The 15,874-nt window shown below is 39.0% G+C and overlaps 1 long non-coding RNA gene across 1 annotated transcript; it reads left to right on the top strand.

Moving 5' to 3' along the window:
- The first annotated feature begins 1,950 nt into the window (after nt 1-1,950).
- LOC108526664 (uncharacterized) lies at nt 1,951-15,045 on the top strand. Its single transcript, XR_001884578.1, has 3 exons — nt 1,951-2,129; nt 2,324-2,387; nt 14,811-15,045. It is a non-coding gene; the product is annotated as an uncharacterized LOC108526664 (long non-coding RNA).
- Nucleotides 15,046-15,874: the final 829 nt, after the last annotated feature.

Here is a 15,874-nt window from a genome sequence, read left to right as displayed (position 1 = left end):
GAAGTTAGGCTAAAAGAAAGTAAACATTTTTATAAAACTTTGAAATATCTCCCTCTCATCTTATTAATTTGTCACCTGAGCAAGGATATTAAAAATGGATCTGCAAAGATACAATAGTTAATGCATCCCACATTTTGTATCATTTTCATCGAATGGAATTTGTCATCAGTTGTAAATAATTATGTATTACAAAGAAAGAAAATAAATGCTGCTAAATAAATTCAGGTAAAAGTTTCTATCAGGTTGCAAGATGCTTCCAGATCTCAGAAATGGTAAAATGTGAAAAAAAATACATTGCAAAGTTGATACAATACAGTATTTTATTATGTTCATAGCATTTATCAGAAGTTGAAATGATCTTATTTATTTATTGCATCTATTTTCTATCTTTTTCCTTTGGACCTGAAGCTCCCTAAAGGTAGATACTTTGCTTTATTCACATCTATATTCTCTGTCTAGGACAGTATATGCACATAACAGGGACTATCCTTTGATGGCTGGCTATTGTTGTACAAGGGAGGAGTAAGAACCTGAGAAAAAGTTGGAATTCACTTGATGCCGTTAAGCCACCCACTCAAGAAGGGTATAAATCCTAAATTTATCTCTCCCTCTCAAAGATATTTTTAGTTATCCCCTCTTAGTAGTAGAGAGTACACATTACCCCATCACCAATACACACTATCTTCCATTACTTGGCTTATTCCTCCATTTTATTGGGGGATATAGTCTAGCATTATTAGGGGTTATAGTCTAACATTGGTGAGTACTATCACCATTATACATCATTGAAATACCTTGAGGATCCCCTGAGATGTTGAATACTGATAACACCTCTCAGTAATTCAAGCAGTAGTCCGGTTTTCCCCCAGGATAGGAGCAGATCATTTTGATTCTTTTGATGAGCACCAGGTAAAAGAAGTGGCTTTTACTCAGAAGTCATGGATATGAAAAAATGTGTATCTCTAAATCCTAAAGTCAGACACAGTGTAGAGGAATACTTCCAGGGTGAATGCAGACCCGGAGGCCAACTTGAAAAGGGGCCAGTCTGGACTCCACTACAGGGACACATGCTCATTGAGTGCAAGGGTGACGGAATCACATGCAGCATTTAGATGTTGTTTTTACTTTCTTTCTCTCTCTTTATGTAGATAGTAGAAGTAGAGTATGTATTACTATGTCCTAAGTGCACAGGATGCCACTCCATGTGATAGAGGCAGGAGACAAACAGCAGTGGGTCCCAGGTGAAACCCCACCTTTAAGCTGAGAAACGTGAAACCCACAGCCCAAAGTGAGAACTTCTATTCCTGTTTGCCCATTCTCTCCCAATTGGTTCTTACAGAATAATGCCTTTTGCCGATCTAACATTGCCTTTTCCTAAACTACTTACAGCCTGCCCTGCCCTCCATCCTGTGCCTATAAAGACCCCAGACTCAGTTGGTAGAGGGAAGAGAAGCAGCTTGACTGGACAGAGGTGACTTAACTTCAGAGAGATGGCAGAACTTCAGAGGAGAGACAGCTTGACTTTGGAGAGACTGCTCGACTTCAGGGAAGAGCTGACCCCAGACAGCTGAACTTTGGGGGAAGATTACCTGCCTGTCCTGTGACCTCTCCAGCTCCCCTCTCCACTAGAGCCATTTCCATTGCTAAATAAAATTCTCCACCTCCACCATCCTTCAAGTGTCTGGGCAACTTCATTCTTCTTGGATGCCGGACAAGTACTGGGGACCCAATGAGTGTGAGTACCCAAAAAAGACTGTCACACTGGTCCTTTGCTCTTGATGGCAGAGGGCAGCCACCCCAAGTGAGGAGGCAAGGGGCCCACTGAGCTGATAACACACCACTGTCCACAAACAGCAGAGCTAAGAGAGCATTGTGACATGCCTTCTGAGGCTTCGGGGTCGCAAGCACCCACACCTGGGTGCTGCTGCGGGGCCTCCATGGAGTTTGCTTTTGTTGGTGCCCAAAGCAGCTAGCCAGACCCTGCACTCACCTGCTCACATGCTCTCTCCCACAAGGACTTGACTGCAATGGGCCAAGTAAATATGGTACCCCCATTGCAAGTCCAACGAAGGGGTCAGGAAAAATCCTGGATCACATGGAACATGTTTATCTACTTTGAATGCATCCTGGTAAGATCTTCTCTATAATGAAGTTGATTCCTATGACTTGCACTGGATTAATCCAGAGAAAATCTCTGGGGGTGGGGAAGCTCTGGCATTTGGCTATGCGAACACTGCAATTCCTAAAGTGCTCTTATTCTCACCAGGAAAATAATATCACTAAGGTTCTTTGCATCTTTTTTGTTATTCTATTCATCCTTTAGTTCTGGGAACCCTAAAGAACCATTTGCTACTTCTGACAATCAGGAAGTCACTGATACACAGCAGGTAAGATACCCTCAGACCAAAGCCCACGGTGGCCATAAAAGTTCAGTTTCTGCACCAAGGGTCCAACAGTCATTCATTCATTGTGAAATATTTCTGCAGTGTATGTTCATGGTATTGTTATCATCACAATGTGTTATTTATTGAGTGCCATCTCTTCATGTTGGGCTATGTGGAGTACATACCAGACAGGGCTTTTGTCCAAGGAAGTGGAAATGGAATTCAGATGGTCACGATTCATGAGATAATATAAAAGCTAGTCATGTTATTCAAACGTGGTTTGCAATGAGATCAGCCTTGGAGGGCTCAGATAAAAGAGTTTGATAAGAGAGGAGGGAGGGAAAGTTGCTTAACCCTAAGGGCGCAAGATATTTTCGGGTATGGGGTACACCATGAAGGTCAGCACCAAAAGGAATAAAAAGGTAAGAGGTGGAGGACAGAATGCCAGGATCACATCAGTCATCAGAAAGGAGCATATTGGGAAGGAGCAGAATGAGAACAAGTGACCCAGCCCAGAGTTGTGTATTCGTAGTTGTATCTTGGTGCCATGTGCTGTTTTTCCGGGGACAGGCTGAAAGAACATTTCCTGTGTTGTTAAGGGAAGTTACTCCATAAGGCTGCCCTGTCCAGGATAGGAGAGGAGAGCCATATCACATCTGTGCTGCTTTTTAATCTCTGCTTGGTTTTGTTTGTTCAAGTTAATGAAAATTATGTGCTATTGTTATGTAGTGATGCCAGAAAACGTTTCACCAGAGACTTAAAAAATGTTTCTGGTACTATGCCCATTTCATGTGGTTTCACTTTCCTCTGTCTTCCATCCTCCCTGCTCTTTTACTCTCCCTTCCCCTGAAGCCCTTCACTGATGCTAATGAATTAATAACATGTGACTGGAAGGATGTTTGAAGAGAATTCAGACTAAGCAGGCAAGGCAGCCCACAAAAGATAAAGTGATGGAAACATCTAAGGGTGAATGGAGTTACTATCATTTATAGAAGACCTATTTGTAGAACCATCCAATAGGAACACATAACTTACAGTTCCTCAAATTCATAGCTGGAGCTGATGAATTAGGATAAATATACCTCCATCTGGGAATAATTCATTGTAATTTATAAACTCCTTGAGGAAAGGAACTACGTCTTCACCTTTCTCAGTCAGTCCCCTGGGTACTATTGAATCTGTTTTGTCCATATAGTCTTTCAAAATTTATTAAGTATTAGGCACTGTGCTAAGGCATTGGGAGACACAAGAAATAATGGTAAGGCATCCTTACCCTCATGGAACTTAAAACCTTGGGAAAGAGGCTAAAACAAGATAGAATGTGGTATCTGCGCTCAATAAAGTAAAACCAAAGAGTTTTGGGATCTTATTGATAAGGGGTATATATCTCTAAGGATTCCCAGTACCAACTGAAAGAAACTCTACTGAAGCTGATTTAAAACACAAATGAGAATTTACTGGCCTTAGTCAACTGCAGAGTAAAAAGTAGCACTAGATTTAGGCTGATCATGTACTCAAATTATCTACCAGGTATCTGTCTTTCTGTATTATTTTGACTCTGCCTTTGTATCAGTTGGGCTAATCTCAAGAAAGACTCTATCCGTGTTGTAGCAAAGATAACCATTGGTAGCTCCATATTTAGGCTATACCACCAGAGTCAGGGTTGCAACAAAATAATATATATTCCAAAGAATTTCCAGCAAAACTCTTGGGGCTTCCTCTTGTGGGATCAGCTTTGGTAAAGTGCCTACACATTATTGTTGTTGCCAGACAAATGAAGTAGACTGATCGGTGAGGCTTAGGTCATGTGCCACTTCTCTAGAATGTAAAGGGTAGAGTCAGGACCACGCAAATCACAGGACTCAGAGTGAAGAATAGGCATTTTTCCAAGTGAAAATCAGGGCTATCAGAATAAGAGGGCATGAATGCTGGGTACATGAAAGCAACAGTGCTTCAGAGCTATCCCAAAAAGTTGATGGAAATTTATGAAGGAATAATTGTGACTCCCCAAAGATGGATGAGTTTGAGAGACAGACATGAGAACTGGGAGAACAAAAATTCCAGTCCTTTCACTTGCATATAGAAAAGCTTAGTCACATGGGTACACCTAAGTGCAGCAGGGAGCTGGGCAATGTAGTTCCTAGCTGTGCCTTCATAACATCATACTAGAGTGAGACAATAGAGTCGGATGAACAGACTCTATTGTTCCCATTACAAGGGGGAATTTAGGGAAGTGTTGGGATTTGTAGAGGAGTTGATGGTTGAGGTGATGTCTGAAAGAAGAGTAGGAATTAAGCAGGGAAGGAGTGGGTGGTAAGGTGAGAAGGGTGATAAGATGCATGTGTGTTCCACTTTTGGGCTGGAGAAGCAGTGATCTAGGGAGAAGTACATACAGGTGTAATTACAGGTATATGTGGAAGGATTTACACCAAAGCATTTACACTTGTCACTTTAGGAGTAAGGCAGAAAGAAAAGAAGAGGAAGAGGAAGATCACTATTTTTTTTAACTTGACACAATAAACTTGTATTGCTGTTTTAACATTTTAGTCCTGTAAAATTCAATGAGAGATTTGCAGAAAGTGGTACCTAATATAATAGATTTTTAGATTTGAAAAAGAACTTGGGTATCATTCCTAGAAGCTGAGAAGGGTAAAGTAACTTTTTAAAATCTCATTCAAAATAAACAAATTTTGAGATCCAAATGCAAGTTAACTGGTTAACTTGTTTAAAAGTATGTGTTTTTATAGTTGCCCTCAACCATCATTTTTAGTTTCCCCAGATTTTCTTTGTGTGAATAACTGCTATTCACTGAGTATGCACTGAGCACCTGGCATTGTGCTGGGCCTTAGAATACAGCAATGAACAGGCATTTGTGAACTCTGGACTATAGAGCTTCAGTTTGGCTTTAATTTGTTCATTAATGTCTGTCAACTAATGAAGGAAATGTAAACAATATATAAACTATCTGATTTTCAGGTTCGGGATTCCTAGAAAGAAGTTAAATTTGAAACCACTCAATTATGGTTTCCCAGCTATCCAGTATCTGAGGAGCAACTTCGCTGATGTTCTATTCACTTGGATGTGACATATTATTTCTACTTGAAATCATGTCATTTGGCAACAAAACCTCATCCTAAATGATTTTCTTTCAGTGACTTTAGGTGTAGGACCTGTTGTATCTTAGAACAATATTAGTCTAAAGTTAGAAAAACACAAAAGGAAACAATAAGTTTGGGATTATCAAATTAACTCCTTGTAGCTATGTCTTCCCCAAGAGTAAATGCCGGTAGTAATGTTCCTGTGGAGTATTCTAACTTTTTATTCTTTTTATTCTTTCAAAACAAACACTGAAGGAGATCTATATAAACTTTAATGTGGCCTACTTTAAGATTTATCCAAAAATTAAAAGGAAATAACAACTTATTCAGATAAAAGATGGGGGCACTGAAGTGGGATGGCAGGAACATTTATTTAAATACTTTTACCTGAAATAGGCTTATACTCGAGTTGGATGAATAAGGTTCTAGACGCTTTTCTAATCTGATGCTAGGAAAAAGGTAGAGCTGATAACAGATTTTTAAAGAGCTAATTACCTTTTAAATGCCTTAGTTCTCTAGCTGAACACTTCTCCCCCAGCATGAGCTAAGGCAAGGTAGTAAATTAAACATAACTTGATAGATAAGTCTTTGAACTTTCTAACTATAATTTATTGTAATGAAGCAGAAAAATAGAGATCTATACTCAGTTGGTGAGAAGGCTTTTGTATGGTTGATGGTTCAGTTTCATAATTTACTTTTATGGTAAAAAGACACACTAGAGTAATCTGTCTCTCTGATTATTTCTTGGCATCAACGAACACTCTTGTTTTCTCAAAAATGATTATATAAGTCATTTTAAAAAATTGGACCCTAAATGCAATTCTGGAAATAAAATCAATTCTGAACATTTGGCTACTGTACTCCCAGTTAGTAACATCTTCACGAGATTTGAAAATATATATTTGAGAGTAACCTTCAGGTGCAGCTGGCAGTAAGCAGATATGTCTTAATATGCTGGGAAAACAAAAGTGGGTGCAGGGGCAATGAAGTGGCAATAAAGAAATAGGTCTGCCTGGAAATTATTCATTCATTCACTTATTCTTTCATTCCACAAATATTCACTAAGTCTTTACTACATATAGACACTGCACAGGTGCTGGTAATTAAAAGTGAGTAAGATAGATATTATTGCTGTAAAACTGTTGACACAGGTTAAACAAATATTAGTCAGAAAAATCTTATTTGATACCAGTGGTGATCTATACTAAGATGGAAAAGTTATTAGGAGATTATGTAACAAAGAGGTCTAACCTGGTCTGGGGAATCTAGGCCTCCAGGGGAAAGTGACATTTAAGCAAAAATTCTGAAAGAGTAATGGAAGAAATAAAAGGAGGGACACGGGGAAGAGGTACAGACAGAGAGAACAGCATGTGCAAAGGACTAGAGGCAGAGACTGGTGCATTTGAGGAGCTAAGAGGTAGCAGATTACTTTTAAGTTTTTGAGTTCATTTTCTTGCCTCCACATGAAACCCATTGTCATCCATCTAGTTGTCAATCTGACATCTTCTGGATGTCTAACAGATAGCTCAAACTCACCAAGTACAAAACAGAGATCTTGATTCTGCTCCAAAAGCCTGCTCCTTCCCTAGCATTTGCCATCTCAGCATCACCATGTACTTGGTTGCTCAGCCCAAAAAACTTTTAAACCTCGGTTCTTCTTTTGCTCTCACATCCACATTTAGTCCCTCAGCAAATCCTACTGGCTGTGCAGTTAAAATATCCTGAATATAGCTGTTTTTCAACAGCTCCACCACAGCTGCCTTGGTATAAATTGCCGGTGTGCCTCACTTGGCCCAAGGCAAGAGCTTTCTGACTTCTCTCTCTGTCTCCACACTTAGTTCTACCTGATACTGTGTTATACATTCCATATTTGTTTGCTTTATTGAGGTCATGGTCCTTATTTCTTTTGCATATTTTTCTAGTACCTGGAAAAGTTTATGACCCATGACAGGTACTCAGTAAATAGTGTGGAATGAATGTGTAAAAGCTAGGATGACTGATTGATATAGTATGGATATTTGTCCCTGGCTGAATCTCATGTTGAATTATAATCCCCAATGCTGGAGGCAGAGGCTAGGGGGAGGTGTTTGGGTCATGGGGCGTATGCCTCATGGTTTGGTGCTGACTTTGTAATAGTGAGTTCTCGCAAGATCTGGTCATTTGAAAATGTGTAGGATTTCCTCCCTCCTTTCTCTCTTATTCCTGCTTTCACTGTGTGGCATGCCTTCTCCCCCTTTGCCTTCTGCCATGATTGTATGCCTTCCTGAGGCCTCCTGAGAAGCTGAACAGGTACCCATGCCATGTTTCCTGTAAAGCCTGCAGAACAGTAAGCCAATTAAATCTCTTTTCCTTATAAATTACCCAGTCTCAGGTATTTCTTCATAGCAATGTAAGGACGAACTAATACACTGATATATGGTAAGTGAGGAGAGGTGTGGTACAAAATGAGATGGAGAAGGTACGGGTTTTTTAAATAGGCAGGGCTTTGTAGGCCATCTTAAGAAGTTTGGACTTTCTTCTCAGAGAAGTAAAAAGCCATTGAAGATTATGAGAAGAGGCTGTAATACAATCTGATTTAGGTTTTAACATTTTTCAATGAAATTGTGAGCTTGACTGTTTTGTTATTCTCATGAACAGGTTCAATGGCCCATCACTTATGAATATATTTTAATTGTTTTATGTAACTATGCTTAACAGAAAATACTTTGTATGAGATTAAAATGACTCTTTCTATGGAGACAAATAACCTGATGATTATATCATTTTACTTTAGACAGGCAGTAACTAGTAGTAATTTTAGAGTAAAACATTAGTTTTAAGAATTAAAATTGTATTATTGCCAAAATATATTTCCTTATACTTTTATATATTATATTAAGCCTTGATAGACTCAGTTTACTTACACCCTTATGAAGACAGTAATTCAAATAGAATGCCTACTTTGAGTTAGGGGCCAAAAAAAACCTATGGGGATTTTGAATGGAGTCTGGGCCACAGCTTAGCACAGCATTCTCCAAATTTTATTCTATAGACTATATTTCCCCAAGATATTCAGAGGTACCTGATGTAACTGGGATTCTGGTACCAGAAAAGCCTCAAAAAAGATGGACTACATGAAATTACGTGCGTTTCATTCAGGACTTCAAGATCCTGTAATTTGCTAATAAACATTCTGAATCCCCCAGAGGGGAACATAGAATGCAGCATTTCCCACTCTTTTTCGCAGAACACTTGTTCTGCAATATATTAGTTCGTTCTCACACTGCTCTAAAGAAATATCTGAGACTGGGTACTTTATAAGAAAGGTTTTATCAACTCACGATTCTGCAGGCTGTATAGAAAGAATACAGGCTTCTGTTTCTGGGAAGACCTCAGGAAAGTTACAATCATGGTGGAAGGAAAAAGGGAAGCAGGCACTTCACATGGCCAGGAGCAGGAGGAAGAGAGATGGGGGAGGTGCCACACACTTTTAAACAACCAGATCTCATGAGAACTCACTCAGTCTACAGTACCACTACATAGTACTAAGGGCGGATGGTGCTAAACCATTCATGAGAACTCCGTCTTCGTGATCCAGTCACCTGCCACCATGTCCCACCTCCAACACTGGGGCTTACAATTTGACATGAGATTTGGGCATGAACACAGATCCAAACCATATCATGCAGAGCATGGTTTGGGAATTGCTGATGGGTGAAGGCACAAGGAATGATGGGTAACTCAGGATACTAGTAGGTCCACCTTCAAGGGCATGGACTAATGCAGGCCTACAGGGCCCAACTCTTGGAAGGAGCCCTGTGTCTGGTTTAGTACTCTACTGTCACCATCTTGAAAATTTTCATAAATTTTTAAGTATTTAATTTGTTTTATAGGGGAAGTCCTAAGGGACCCTGGAGCCTGCGAAATAATAGAGGGGTTACACTGAGTCGCAGCATATGCACAAGAGGGCTCAGGCCAGCTTGTACAGAGCAGTTGGTCAGGTTCCCTGGTGTGCACGTGCACTGGGGCAGTCAGGGCACGATGGGAGCCCAAGTGTTGAGCTGAGTCTGGTACCTGGGTCCACATTGGTGGTGTCTGCGAATGCATCAGGAGCAGATGCATCTGCAGTGGTGACAGCACTCCAGGACCCAGAAAAGAGGAGGGCTCTGCCTGGGGACAGCTGGGGGACTCAGCCAATTTGCCAGTCATTTCTCATAGCCAGTCCTGTCTCTGTGGCATCTTTGAGGCCTGAGCATTGGGACAGGAACTGCTGGCACTCAGGCTGTAAATGTGGTCAGTGAATTGTTATGAGATGAAAGTGTACACCTGGATAGTTCAAAAAGTATATCATGGGGTTACTAGAATTCTTCAGATTTTAGAACCTCTACTTTTGAAAACAGTTGAAGCATTGCAAAGCAAATACTGTGTCCATAGGCTTAGAAATAAAAATGAATTTAAAAATAGTCGTAGTCATTGGAAAACAACAACAACACTATTTTTATATAAAGCTGTGGATGAACCAATTGAGAGGAAAACAACTTTTAAAATTTTTTATAATTGAAGATACAGTGATAGAATATAAAGAAACATTTTGTACTATATACAAATCATGAAGAAACGTTCTTTCTTTCTTTTTCTTTCTTTCTTTCTTTCTCTTTCTTTCTTTTCTTTTCTTTTCTTCCTTCCTTCCTTCCTTCCTTCCTTCCTTCCTTCCTTTCTTTCTCTCTCTTTCTTTCTTTCTCTTTCTTTCTTTTTTTTTTTTTTTTTTACAGAATCTTGCTTTTGCTGCCAGACTGGAGTCCGGTGGTATGATTATAGCTCACTATAGCCTCAACCTCCCAGGCTCAAACAATCCTCCTGCCTCTGCCTCCCAAGTAGCTGGGACCACAGGCACATGCCACCACACCCAGCTAATTTTTAAAAATTTTTGTAGAAATGGGACCTCACTGTGTTACCCAGGCTGGCTTCAAACTCTTAGGCTCAAGGAATCCTCTCACCTCAGTCTCACTAAGTGGTTTATACTACAGGTATAAACCACTATGCCTAGCCTCAATTTCTTGCAAAAACACCACAAGTTACAAGAAATGTCAGAAGAAATATTAAAATGCCATTGTATAAATTTACATTTGCAAGTAAATTCAGACTTACACAAAACTTATTTTTTTGAAGAAATAAATCTTTCAGAAAAATTGATCCACAGAATCATTAACTCTAGATGTGTTAAAATTTCTATTTTGAAATAATTAATCTGAATTTTATCCCAGTGTTGTCATAGTCTATAACAAATATTAACAGCTCTAGTAGCAGTAGCATCTGAAAAAGATATTTCTCAAAATTAAAATTATCAAATTATTTGTGATATTGCATTTGCCAAGAGTGCCAGATATCATTTTCCATTATATCAATTGAAAATGAAGTTGGTAAAATAATGATTTTAATGACCTAAAAAATAAGTTTTCAGCAAACCAAGCCAAAAGAGTTCTACAATCAATATATCATACTAATAAAATTAATTTTTGTTATATGATATAGAATTATAACACCAAAATGTATATGCAATTTCTGTTTATGTTGTTACTCATTTATCACTTTTACCCTTAGAATGTCTTGTAAGTATTAACATATTTTTAAGGTAGAACTTAAGGTAAAGGTAAAGAACTTTTAAAGTAGAACTTTGTACTTTTAGATCTACTTTTTTCCCGCTCTTTGAACAGGGGTCTCACATTTTCATTTTGCACTGGGCTTGGCAAATTATGTAGATAGGCCTGGACACTAGATGTGAACTGATGAAATTAAGCGATTCAAACTACTGTTCCTCAAAGGGTATTTGACATGTTTTACAAGAAATGTCAGGATGGCAGACAAATGGAAGATTTGTTTTAGATTTGGATTCGACAGCAAAAGATAGTTTCCACCAAATAAGCTTTAAAATCCTTCCCACTTTCGTAGCAAACTAGGATCCTAGAAGGCCATGCAGGCCACTTGCAGAGAACACAGAAGATACCAAGAAGAATGTACATAGACAGTCTTGTCAACAAAATTATTGCATCCATTGATTCCCTTTAAGAATGAGGATAGTCGAGGTCAATTCCTGATGATGGAGGGTCTCCAATACTCCAAAAGAATTTCTATAAATGGGAAGAAGTATCTATTATATTGGGGTACTTCCAAAACGTTAAAAAGGATAACTTGTACCTAAAGCCTAAGAACATGTGAGTTTTTTTGTGTGTTGTTTCATTTTATGTATTTTTTGGGTGTATTTATGTGTGTTGGGGGGGCAGTGCTGTGTATGTGCACATGGCGGTGGTAATTGTGCTGAGATGAGCAACACTGTTGGAGAGAATGACTCATCTGGGAATATCAGAGGACAACATCCCATGAAGGATCTGATAGGCCTCAGTATGGATTTGGGGCTTTATTCTAGAGAATTCAATAGTTTTATAATTCTGGAAGCTAAAATACACAGTTCTTTCAATAATCTTTCTGCTAATAACATGACATAAAATGAATAGTTTCTACAGCATATTTCAACCACAGTTTAGAAAAGAGAGTTGTTGATTGATGATGTCATTTTTGAGAATTGAGAGGTTTGAGGAAAATTATAGCTTCCTTACTTTGAGAAGAATTTTCACAGGTCATTTCCCATCGGAAAATTAGGTCATGCCTTTGTTCTAAGAAAGCCCCATGCTTTATGGCTTATTTCATTCCCTTTGATGAATTGATTAAGTGCTTTGAGCAGGCAACCAGAGAAGGAACATAATGTAACAATAAGCCTGGGTAGATAAAAGAAATGACTTTAATATTATGATTCTATATTGATGAATGTTTTCCCAGATACAATACAATATAGTAGATCGTACAACCTCAATGACTACTGATAAATTTTGTTTTGAATATGACCAAACATTGAATTTTAAAATCCAGGTGAAAGAAATAGGACCTGAAACTCAAGACATTTAAACAAATTTAGGGGCATGTCCTGAGAACTTAAAGTATTATTATTATTATTATGCTTTAAGTTCTGGGGTACTTGTGCAGAACGTGCATGTTTGTTACAGAGGTATACACCTGCCATGTTGGTTCGCTGCACCCATCAACCCATCATCTACATTAGATATTTCTCCTAATGCTATCCTTCCCCTAGCCCCCCATTCCCCAACAGGTCCCCATGTGTGATGTTCCCCTCCCTGTGTCCGTGTGTTCTTAAAGAATCTTTAAATTTGCAAACCTGACTAGATCATTGTTCTCCTATAATGCAATAAACTATAATTTGAAACTACAAAATAACATTTTCAAACCTTAACTAAATATGCCATTCTAAACTTCTGTATAATTTTGGCCAAGAACCATCATTTTAAAGTTTTTCTTAATTTTTGTTTCATTACCATAATCAGCACTAGTAATTGACTTTCTTTTCAGGGCCATATTCCACGACAAAAAAAAACTTGTTACTTCTCAAGAATTGCCAGATGAACAGTAATGGGTAGAATTGGAAAGCAAACGTAAACGCTTATAAAATTCAGTCAGTTGATATAAATAGAAAACGGGAATTTTTATTTTTAATTGTGGATTTAGACAACTATGCTTTTACTATAAAAACATAATAATCCAAGCATAATAATAAATGGTAGCCAATCCTGGCCTCATTTGGGAAACAGTAAAGAATGGTAAGGAGTGCAGCACACTAAAGAGAATATATCCAGCTAATTCTTGCCATGTGGAAATTTTTTTAAGGGAAGACACAATTTTTTTTCTTATGTATGAGTGTGTATATACATATATATGGGCACATGTGTGTTTATGTGTGTATATGTGTGTGTATATGTACACATATATACAACATCTATATAAATATATGTATATATAAGTTCTCTCAGTGTTTAAACTTTGGCTAGAATGTTTTTTTTTTTTTTATACTTTAAGTTCTAGGGTACATGTGCACAACGTGCAGGTTTGTTACATATGTATACATGTGCCATGTTGGTGTGCTGCACCCATTAACTTGTCATTTACATTAGGTATATCTCCTAATGCTATCCCTCTCCCCTTCCCCTACCCCACAACAGGCCCTGGTGTGTGATGTTCCCCACCCTGTGTCCAAGTGTTCTCATTGTTCAATTCCCGTTTGGTTAGAATGTTGAATGCCATTTCAAACAAACAAAATATGTCAGTAGGCTGATTAACTCCAAAGGCAGCCACCTTGTGAACCTTTGAGTATAAAATACTCAAGCCCCATTGAGATGCTTTGCTAGGCAGTTTTCTAGACCATTGTTCTCCAAAGAAGGGATGCCTGGGGGAAAGGGAGAGTGGTAGAGAGAGGGTGTGCTAAAAATGCTTTATTAATAGGGAAAAGCAATAAAGAAGTTTAGATCCCCCAGCTGTACTAGACACAACAGCATAACACACAAGTCAACTAGCCTTTCAGCTCATGGGATTCACTTTAGTTTCCATATTTCATTCCCTTTTTTTCCCATGGAAGGAGTAAATCTCACTGTGATCTCTCTATTGAGTAGACATTTTTAGTCTGGTAGCTTTAGGCAAACACCCATCCATTCTGATGATGTTATGATAGCTTGTTTCATTTCAATTTACTAATATATCAAAAAATCTTTAAATGGTTAAAATGTATTGAACCCTCACTATGTCATTACTGTTACTAGATACTTCTATCTGTAGTATGTAGATTTTGCACAAAAACTCCAAAAAATTGGCCAGGCATGGTGGCTGGCTCACGCCTGTAATCCCAGCACTTTGGGAGGCCGAGGTGGGTGGATCACGAGGTCAGGAGTTTGAGACCAGCCTGGCCAACATGGTGAAACCTAGTCTCTACTAAAAATACAAAAATTAGCTGGGCACGGTGGCGGGCACTTGTAATCCCAGGTATTCAGGAGGCTGAGGCAGGAGAATCGTTTGAACCCGGGAAGTGGAGGTTGCAGTGAGCTGAGATCGCGCCACTGCATTCCAGCTTGGGTGACAGAGTGAGACTCTGTTAAAAAAAAAAAAAAAAAAAAAAAACTCCCAATGATTGATGTTACAATCTCTATTATCTCCTGAAGGAAAATAAGTGCAAATTTTATGAAAGTTACAGTTTGTTTGTGGTCAGTGAGTGGCTGAGTCTTAACTTGAACCCAGGCTTTCCTGACACTAAAATATGGGTTCTTTCCCAGATACTTTTCATTCATGTCCTTTCATACAACATTGTTTTTCCATTTACTCAATGTTTTTACTGAGCTTGGTGGTCTACACAGTTTGCAGTAAGAGATATTTAACCACAATCTACTTCTTTTGTTTGTTTTAAAACTTGCTAAACTCACAGAACACTAACTTTTTCTTTTCTTTTTTTACTTAGAATCTGAGGCCCAATAAAATTATGCCAATGGATCAACATCACTAGAAAAATGTATATAACATGAAGCTTTCCCAGGAGAGTGAGCACCCTGATGGAAATCTCGTTCATTCAGATGCATGAATTCTGGGAAAGTCCCTTGGCTTTAACCACCATCTTCATGCCAATTGCACATGATTTTATCTCCAGCTCTTGATATCTCCATTGAGCTATAGATTCATAAAGCCAATTGCTTATTTCACATATTCATTTGGATGTCTAATAATGACAGTTCAAAAGTTACAAGTCCAAAGCAGATCTTTCCTTTCCAAAGTTGCTCCTTAATTACTCTTCCTTATTCTAGAAAATGACACAATCACCTACCAAACATCAAGACATTGTCCTTGAGCCTCCTCCCCTCCTCTCTCAGCTCTAATACCTTAGAAGTCCTAAAACTCTATCTCCAAAATATATCCCAACTTTGTCTGCTTCTCCATCGCTACCATAATACCATAGTCCTAGCTCTTCTTAGCTCTTGCCTGGATGTTCACCTTAGCTTGATAACTGGTCTGGTCTCCCTACTTTTGCTCTTGTTCCTCTATTACCTATTCTCCATAAAGCAGTCCAAGTGATTTTCTTAAAATGTAAATTAGATTATGTAATGTCCTTATTGAAAACCTCACAGAGGACAGGGCGGAGCAAGATGGCTGAATAGGAACAGCTCCACTCTCCAACTCCCAGCGCGAGCGACACAGAAGACCAGTGATTTCTGCATTTTCAACTGAGGTACTGGGGTCATCTCACTAGGGAGTGCCGGACAATCGGTGCAGGTCAGCTGCTGCAGCCTGACCAGCGAGAGCTGAAGCAGGGCGAGGCACCGCCTCACCTGGAAGTGCAAGGGGGAAGGGAATCCGTTTTCCTAGCCAGGGGAACTGAGACACACAACACCTGGAAAATCGGGTAACTCCCACCCCAATACGGCGCTTTAAGCAAAGAGGCACACCAGGAGAATATATCCCACGCCTGGCCGGGAGGGTCCCACGCCCACGGAGCCTCCCTCACTGCTAACACAGCAGTCTGCGGCGATC

Source organism: Rhinopithecus bieti, unplaced genomic scaffold (genome assembly GCF_001698545.2).
Source record: "Rhinopithecus bieti isolate Rb0 unplaced genomic scaffold, ASM169854v2 scaffold_3874, whole genome shotgun sequence".
Lineage (NCBI taxonomy): Eukaryota > Metazoa > Chordata > Mammalia > Primates > Cercopithecidae > Rhinopithecus > Rhinopithecus bieti.
The sequence above is the reverse complement of the archived record's forward strand: the minus strand, read 5'-3'. Positions and strand labels throughout refer to the sequence as shown.